Raw genomic sequence first — 9,860 nt, 5'->3', positions numbered from 1 at the left:
CCCCGGCAACGGCGCCAGAAAAGAGTCTTGATGACCCACAAGTATAGGGGATCAATCGTAGTCCTTTCGATAAGTAAGAGTGTCGAACCCAACAAGGAGGAGAAGGCTCTGATAAACGGTTTTCAGCGAGGTAATAACTGCAAGCACTGAAAGTAGCGGTAACAAGTGATGGTGTAGTGAGGTGAAACGTAGCAAGCGAAAAGTAACAAGTAACAAGTAGTAGCAACGGTGCAGCAAGTGGCCCAATCCCTTTTGTAGCAAGGGACAAGCCTGAACAAAGTCTTATAAGAGGAAAAGCGCTCCTGAGGACACACGGGAATTTCTGTCATGCTAGTTTCATCATGTTCATATGATTCACGTTCGTTACTTTGATAGTTTGATATGTGGGTGGACCGGCGCTTGGGTACTGCCCTTACTTGGACAAGCATCCCACTTATGATTAACCCCTCTCGCAAGCATCCGCAACTACGAAAGAAGAAATAAGACAACGTCTAACCATAGCATTAAATTAGTGGATCCAAATCAGCCCCTTACGAAGCAACGCATAGACTGGGGTTTAAGCTTCTGTCACTCCAGCAACCCATCATCTACTTACTACTCCCCAATGCCTTCCTCTAGGCCCAAATATGGTGAAGTGTTATGTAGTCGACGTTCACATAACACCACTAGAGGAAAAACAACATACAGCATATCAAAATACCGAACGAATACCAAATTCACATGACTATTATTAGCATGACTTATCCCATGTCCTCAGGAACAAAAGTAACTACTCACAAAACATAATCATAATCATGATCAGAGGTGTAATGAATAGCATCAAGGATCTGAACATAAACTCTTCCACCAAGTAATCCAACTAGCATCAACTACAAAGAGTAATCAACACTACTAGCAACCTTACAAGTACCAATCAGAGTCGCGAGACGGAGATTGGTTACAAGAGATGAACTAGGGTTTGGAGAGGAGATGGTGCTGATGAAGATGTTGATGGAGATGCCTCCCCTCTGACGAGAGGAGTGTTGGTGATGACGATGGCGACGATTTCCCCCTCCGGGAGGGAAGTTTCCCCGGCAGGATCGTCGTGCCGGAGCTCTAGATTGGATCTGCTCAAGTTCCGCCTCGTGGCGACGGAGAATCCATGAAAAAGCTCCACCCTGATTTTTTTTCCGGACGAAACCCTTCATATAGCAAAAGAGGGGGGCCAGTGAGCCACCAGGGTGCCCACAAGCCCTGTTGCCGCGGCCAAGGGGGTAGGCTGCGGCAACCAGGCTTGTGGGCCCCTAGTTTCTCCCCTCTCACACTTCTTTCGCCCAGTATTTTTTATAAATTCCCAAAAAAATCCACGTTGATTTTCAGGGCATTTGGAGTTGCACAGAATAGAGGACTCAAACTTGCTCCTTTTCCAGTCCAGAATTCCAGCTGCTGCCGGTATTCTCCCTCTTCAAATAAACCTTGCAAAATAAGAGAGAAAAGGCATAAGTAAGATTCCACAAAGTATAATAACAGTCCATAAAGCGATAAATATCAACATGAAAGCATGATGCAAAATGGACGTATCAGGCACCAGAAGTTGCCCGTGGACGGGAAATATTCTTTCCCGTCAACGTCGAGCGAAAAAGTATTGTAGCATGTAGCAGCAGTGTAACGAGTAACGGCAGTGGCAAGGAACAGCAATAGTGACAGCAGTAGCAAGTAGCAACAGTAGCAAGTAGCAGCAGAGCAAAGCAAGTAACAGAAGTAGCAGCAGTAGTAACAACAGCAGTGGGACAAACTCGTAGGCAATGGATCGGTCATTTGTTTGGATGACATTCATCATGCAACAGTTATAACACGGAGAGATATGTGGCTAGCTCCCATTCGTCAATGTGATGTAGGCATGCATTCCGTGTGTCGTCATACGTGCTTAGGGAAAAGAACTTGCATGACATCTATTGTCCATCCCTCCCATGGCAGCGGGGTCCAAAAGGATACTACGGGATATTAAGGTTCTCCTTTTAATAAAGAACCGGACCAACGCATTAGCACTTGGTGAACACATGAACTCCTCAAACTATGGTCATCACCAGGAGTGATTCCGGTTATTGTCACTCCGGGGTTGCCGGATCATAACACATAGTAGGTAACTACAACTTGCAAGATCGGATCTAAAACACACATATATTGGTGACAACATAATAATTTCAGATCTGAAATCATGGCACCCGGGCCCTAGTGACAAGCATTAAGCATGGCAAAGTAGTAGCAACATCAATCTCAGAACATAGTGGATACTAGGGATCAATCCCCGTCAAAACTAACTCGATTACATGATAGATCTCATCCTACTCATCACCGCCCAGCGAGCCTACGAATAGATTACTCACGAATGATGAATAGCTTCATGGAATTGGAGAGGGAAGAAGGTTGATGATGACGATGGCGACGATTTCCCCTCTCCGGAGCCCAAAACGGGCTCCAGATCTGTCCTCCAGATGAAGAACAGGATGTGGCGGCGCCTCCGTATCGCAAACGCGATGAATTCTTCTATTCTGATTTTTTCGGGACGAAAGTGAACTTATAGAGCTGAGTTTGGGGTCGGCAGAGCCACGTGGGCCCCACAAGCTTGGTTGCCGCGGCCTAGGGGGGTGGCCGCGGCAACAGGGCTTGTGGCCCACTCGCTCACCCCCTCCGGTGGATCTTTGCGCAGGTATTTTTCATATTTTCCAAAAATATTCTCCGTAAATTTTCAGGACGTTCCGAGAACTTCCATTTCTGCACAAAAACAACACCATGGCAATTCTGCTGAAAACAGCGTCAGTCCGGGTTAGTTCCATTCAAATCATGCAAATTAGATTCCAAAACAAGGGCAAAAGAGTTTGGAAAGTAGATACGATGGAGACGTATCACTCATCCAAGTAGGTGTCGCAAACTCATCTCTTGCATTTACTTTGTTTGCCAGTTGCCTCTCGTTTTCCTCTCCCCCACTTCACAATTTGCCTTTTTCGTTTGCCTTTTCGTTCGCCCTTTTTCTCGCTTGCTCTTTGTTCGCTTGTGTGCTTGCTTGCTTGCCGAAGTCACCGTGAATGAAAGCACAAAACTTTGTGACTTCTCGAATACTAATAATAATGATTTTATTAGTACTCTGATTGCTCCCGCCACTAGTGCGGAGTCATACGAAATCAATGCCGCTTTTGCTGAATCTTGTTATAAAAGAGCAATTCTCCGGCCTTCCTAGTGAAGATGTCGCATCTCATCTCAATACCTTCATTGAGCTTTGCGATATGCAAAAGAAGATAGATGTGGATAATGATGTGATTAAATTGAAGCTTTTTCCTTTCTCGTTGTGAGATCGCGCAAGAACTTGGTTTTCTTCTTTGCCCAAAAATAGTATCGATTCTTGGGATAAGTGCAAAGATGCTTATATATCCAAGTATTTTCCGCCGGCTAAGATTATCTCTCTCCATAATGATATCATTAATTTCAAGCAACTTGATCATGAACATGTTGCACAATCTTGGGAGAGAATGAAATTGATGATTAGAAATTGTCCCGCTCATGGCTTGAGTCTTTGGATGATTATACAAATCTTTTACGTTGGCTTGAATTTTTCTTCTAGAAATATCTTGGACTCCGCCTCAGGTGGAACGTTCATGGAAATCACGGTAGGGGAAGCCACAAAGCTTCTAGACAATATCATGACGAACTACTCTCATTGGCACACTGAAAGGTCACCTGCTAGTAAGAAGGTACACGCTATAGAAGAAATTAACTCGTTAAGTGCTAAGATGGATGAGTTAATGAATTTGGTTGCTAGTAGAAGTGCTCCTTTAGATCCCATTGATATGCCCTTGTCTTCCTTGATTGAGAGTAGCAACGCTAGCTTGGATGTTAATTTTGTTGGTAGGAATAATTTTGGCAACAAAAATGCTTTTAGAGGAAACTATGTTCCTAGGCCTTTTCCTAGTAACTCCTCTAATAACTTTGGCAACTCCTACAACAACACTCATGGAAATTACAATAGATTACCCTCTGATCTAGAGAGTACTATCAAAGCGTTCATCAACTCACAAAAGGTTTTAAATGCGTCCATAGAGGAAAAACTACTCAAAATTGACGATTTGGCTAAGAGCGTTGATAGAATGTCTAGTGATGTTGATGCTTTGAAAGTTAGATGTGCTCCTCCCAAGATCAATATGGATGAAACTTTGAAAGCTATGCATGTTTCCATGATTGAGAGCCAAGAAAGAACCGTCCAAATTCGTGCTAGACATGAATGGCTTAAAAAGGCGTGTTCTCGTGATAAGAATCATGAAGATCTTAAAGTGCTTGGTGTGACTCCCATTGAATCTTTGTTTTCTTGTGTCAAACCTAATGATGATGGGTCTGGATATGAATCCACTTTGGTTGAAAAGTGCCCTAATGATTCGGCATTGAAAGTGGAGTAGAAGATATTAAAACCTTGAGTAGTAATGAAATTACTACTTTGGATTTAAAGGAATTCAATTATTATAGTTTCTCCTTGATTGAATGCATTTCCTTGATGCAATCCATGTTAAACTCTCCACACGCTTATAGCCAAAACAAGGCCTTTACTGATCATATCGTCGAAGCTATGATAAAATCTCTTGAAGAGAAACTTGAATTGGAAGTATTTATCCCTAGAAAGCTTCATGATGAGTGGGAACCTACCATCAAAATCAAAATCAAAAACTATGAATGCAATGCTTTGTGTGATTTGGGTGCTAGTGTTTCCGCGATTCCAAAGTCTTTATGTGATGTTCTGGGTTTTAATGAGATTGAAGAGTGTTCTCTTAATTTGCATCTTGCGGATTCTACTGTCAAGAAACCCATGGGAAGGATCAATGATGTTCTTATTATTGCAAATAGGAACTATGTACCCATGGATTTCATTGTGCTTGACATTGATTGCAATCCTACATGCCCTATTATTCTTGGTAGACCTTTCCTAAGGACTATCGGTGCTATCATCGATATGAAGGAAGGGAATATTAGATTTCAATTTCCTTGAAGGAAGGGCATGGAACACTTTCCTAGAAAGAAAATAAGATTGCCTTATGAATCCATGATGAGGGCCACTTATGGTTTGAGCACCAAAGACGACGATACGTGATTCTATCGCTTTTATGCCTAGCTAAGGGCGTTAAACAATAGCGCTTGTTGGGAGGCAACCGAATGAATTTATTTTTTTCTTTTTGTTTTGTTGCGTCCACACCATTATAATTATGTTGTGATTGTATTTTTTGTGTTTCTTTTTGTGTTTGAGCCAAGCAAAACCTTTCTGACTAGTCTTGGTGATGGTTGTTTGATCCTGCTGGAAAAAGACAGAAACTTTTCGCTCACGAGATGATTTTTCATTTTTATTCAGAAATAGATTTTGAGTTTATTTTTTTGCTGCTGGTTGATATGCCTTTTTCCCAGGCAGTCGTAATTTTTCAGAATTTTTGAGGTACCAGAAGTATACGAAGTATACAGATTGCTACAGACTGGTCTGTTTTTGACAGATTCTGTTTTTGTTGAGTTGGTTGCTTGTTTTGATGAAACTATGGTTAGTATCGGGGGGGTACTAGCCATGGAAAAGTGAGAATACAGTAGCGCAACATCAATATAGATAGAATTCAAGTTTGCTACAGTACCAAAAGAGGTGGTAGTTTGTTTTCTTGTGCTAATGTTATCACGATTTTCTGTTTAAGTTTTGTGTTGTGAAGTTTTCAAGTTTTGGGTGATGTTCTGATGGACAAAGAGATAAGGAGTCGAAAGAGCTCAAGCTTGGGGATGCCCAAGGCATCCCAAGCCAAATTCAAGGACACCAAAAAGCCTAAGCTTGGGGATGCCTCGGGAAGGCATCCCCTCTTTTGTCTTCAATCCATCGGTAACATTACTTGGAGCTATATTTTTATTCACCACATGATATGTGTTTTGCTTGGAGCGTCTTATATCGTAGGAGTCTTTTCTTTTTGTTGTGTCACAATCATCCTTGCTGCGCACCTTTTTGAGAGAGAGATACATGCACTCATCGTGATTTTGCTAGAATGCTCATAGTGCTTCACTTATACCTTTTGGGCTGGATACTTTTGCTCTATGTGCTTCACTTATATCTTTTAGAGCACGGCGGTGCGTGACTTGGTAGTTGGCTTATACTATGAAAGTAGTCCCAAATGTGATAGGTACCCAAAGAGGATACAAAAACCTCCATCTTCATGTGCATTGAGTAGAAAGAGAATTCTTGATTCCTCTCAATTAGTTTTGAGACATGGATTTGGTAATATTAAGAGCTATGTTAGTAGGGTGTTGTGAATCTAGAAATACTTGTGTTGAAGATAGTGATTCCCGTAGCATGCATGTATGGTGAACCGCTATGTTAGGAAGTCGGAGCATAATTGATCTATTGATTGTCATCCTTTGTGTTGAGGTCGGGATCGCGCGATGGTTAACACCTACCAACCCTTCCCCTCGGAGTATGCGTTTAGCACTTTGTTTTGATTACTAATAAAAACTTTCGCAACAAGTATGTGAGTTCTTCATGACTAATGTGAGTCCATGGTATAGATGCACTTTCACCTTTCACCATTGCTAGCCTCTCTAGTGCCGTGCAATTCTCGCCGGTGCACAAACCCACCAGATGCCTTCCTCAAAACAGCCACCATACCTACCTACTATGGCATTTTCATAGTCATTCCAAGATATATTGCCATGCAAATCCCACCGTTCTGTCTCATGACTTGTGTCGTCACTCTCATATTTCCATTGCATGATCGTAAGATAGCTAGCGAGATGTTTTCAATGTCATACGCCATGCTAGATCGTTGCACATCCTGGTACACTGCCGGAGGCATTTCCTATAGAGTCATCATCATTTTGAGCTTTGAACTGTGAGTAAATAAAAGTGTGATGATCATCATTATTAGAGCATTGTCCCATGTGAGGAAATAAAAAAAGAGGCCAAAGAGCCCAAATAAAAAAAATAAAAAAAAGAGGCCCAAGTGCCCAAATAAAAAAAGAAAAAGAGAGAAGGGACAATGCTACTATCTTTTTCCACACTTGTGCTTCATAATAGCACCATGTTCTTCATGATTGAGAGCTTCTTGCTTTCTCACTACCATATGCTAGTGGTAATCTTCATTATATAACTTGGCTTGTATATTCCAATGATGGGCTTCCTCAAAATTGCCCTAGGTCTTCGTGAGAAATCAAGTTGGATGCACACCCACTAGTTCTCCTTTTGAGCTTTCACATACTTATAGCTCTAGTGCATCTCTTGTATGGCAATCCCTACTCATTCACATTGATATCTATTAATGGGCATCTCCATAGCCCTTTGATACGTCGAGTCAATGTGACCATCTCCTCCTTTTTGTCTCACAACCACCACCACACTCTATTCCACCTATAGTGCTATATCCATGGCCCGCGCTCATGTATTGCGTGATAGTTACAAGAAGTTTGAGAAAATAAGAGTGCGAAAGCAATTACTTGGCCAATACCGAGGTTGTGCATGATTTACATTAGTTGTGTGAGGATGATGGAGCATAGCCACACTATATGATTTTGTAGGGATAACTTTCCTTGGTCTTGTTATTTTGAAAGTTCATGATTACTTTGCTAGTTTGCTTGAAGTATTATTGTTTTCATGTCAATAGCAAACTATTGTTTTGAATTTTACGGATCTGAACATTCATGTCACGTGAAAGAAGTTGCAAAGGACAACTATGCTAGGTAGCATTCCACATCAAAAATTCATTTTTTATCACTTCCCTACTCGAGGACGAGCAGGAGTTAAGCTTGGGGATGCTTGATACGTCTCCAACATATCTATAATTTTTGATGGTTTCATGCTATTATCTTGTCAAACTTTGGATGTTTTGCATGCCTTTTATATTTTTTTTGGGACTAACTTATTAACTCAATGCCAAGAGCCAGTTCCTGTTTTTTCCATGTTTTTGCCCCCTTTCAGAGGAGGATTTTCAACGGAGTCCAAACGGAATGAAACTGCCAAAAAGATTTTTTCCGGAACATACAAAGATCGGGGAGCCGGAGAATCAGGGCAGGGGCCACCGCGCCTCCCTGGCTTGTGGGCTCCGTGGGCCACCTCTGCCCTAGGTTTTGCGCCTATATATTCCCTAAAATCCCAGAAAAAATCACGAGATCGTCGAAAGTACTTTTCCGCCGCCGCAAGCTTCTGTCTCCGCAAGATCCCATCTGGGGCACGTTCTCGTGCCCTGCCGGAGGGGGGATTCAAATATGGAGAGCTTCTTCATCAACACCATGACCTCTCCGATGATGCGTGAGTAGTTCACCATAGACCTACGGGTCCATGGCTAGTAGCTAGATGGCTTCTTCTCTCTCTTGGATCTTCAATACAAAGTTCTCCATGATCTTCATGGAGATCTATCCGATGTAACCTTCTTTTGCGGTGTGTTTGTCGAGATCCGATGAATTGTGGATTTATGATCAGATTATCTATGAATCTTATTTGAGTTTCTTCTGATCTCTCTTATGCATGATTTCATATCCTTGTAATTCTCTTCGAGTTGTGGGTTTTGTTTGACCAACTAGATCTATGATTTTTGCAATGGGAGAAGTGCTTGGTTTTGGGTTCATACCGTGAAGTGACCTCACCCAGTGACAGAAGGGGTAGCGAGGCACGCATCATGTTGTTACCATCAATGGTAAAAAGATGGGGTTTTCATCATTGGTTTGAGATTATCCCTCTACATCATGTCATCTTGCTTAAGGCGTTACTATGTTCGTCAAGAACTCAGTACACTAGATGCATGCTGGATAGCGGTCGATGTGTGGAGTAATAGTAGTAGATGCAGAAAGTATCGGTTTACTTGTCTCGGACGTGATGCCTATATGTATGATCATTGCCTTAGATATCGTCATGACTTTGCGCGGTTCTATCAATTGTTCGACAGTAATTTGTTCACCCACCGTGATATTTGCTATTTTGAGAGAAGCCTCTAGTGAACACTATGGCCCCCGGATCTACTCCACACCATATTTTCAGCCTTACACTTTTTACTTCGTTGCACTTTCCGCCTTCAGATCTCACTTTGCAATCAATCTTGAAGGGATTGACAACCCCTTTAAAGCGTTGGGTGCAAGCTCTTTTGTGTTTGCGCAGGTACTCTGGACTTGACGAGATTCTCCTACTGGATTGATACATTGGTTCTCAAACTGAGAGAAATACTTACTGCTCCTGTGCTGCATCACCCTTTCCTTTTCAAGAGAAAAACCGACGCAAACAAGAGAAGTAGCAAGAAGAATTCCTGTCTTTGCCGGGGAAGGACTTTTGTTGCCGTAGCACCCTTCTCTCGTACAGGACTCGAAGAGACAAAGTTTCAGAGGCCTACTGTCCCGACATACGGTGCATGCCGCAAGTCGGGATGGGGAAGAACATAGCAGCAGCACAGAGAGATGGAACCGGTGGTGCGAGGAGCTTCTAATGCGTTTCTCTCGAGATGAGCGACCTCTCTTTTATAGGCGCAAGAGAAGGAGGCGAGAGGCCAGCGACGGGAGCCGAAGAGAACGAGGGAGACGAAACGAACAGACAGCGGCCGAAGGGTGCAGCGTTTGTGCTCAATATCCACTACAGCAAAACGTTCAGCTTCCGAGTGACCTTTCATATGTCAGTCGTGCGTGGCAAAATTTTAGTTCGGCTCTTTCCCGCAACCCGCGGCGCGGCGCGTCGTGACGAGGCGAGGCGAGGCGGACGGCGGAGAAGGAGCGCGCGTGTATGTCTCTCTTGTTCTCAAGCTCATACATGTGTGGAAACATCCTTCCTTATAAGGAGGTTCAACTCCCACTAAACTAGCAATGTGGACATTTAGGATTTATTAGGAATTTCTGAAATTATA

This window comes from Hordeum vulgare, chromosome 6H (assembly GCF_904849725.1).
Source record: "Hordeum vulgare subsp. vulgare chromosome 6H, MorexV3_pseudomolecules_assembly, whole genome shotgun sequence".
Lineage (NCBI taxonomy): Eukaryota > Viridiplantae > Streptophyta > Magnoliopsida > Poales > Poaceae > Hordeum > Hordeum vulgare.
Note: the sequence above shows the minus strand (reverse complement) of the source record.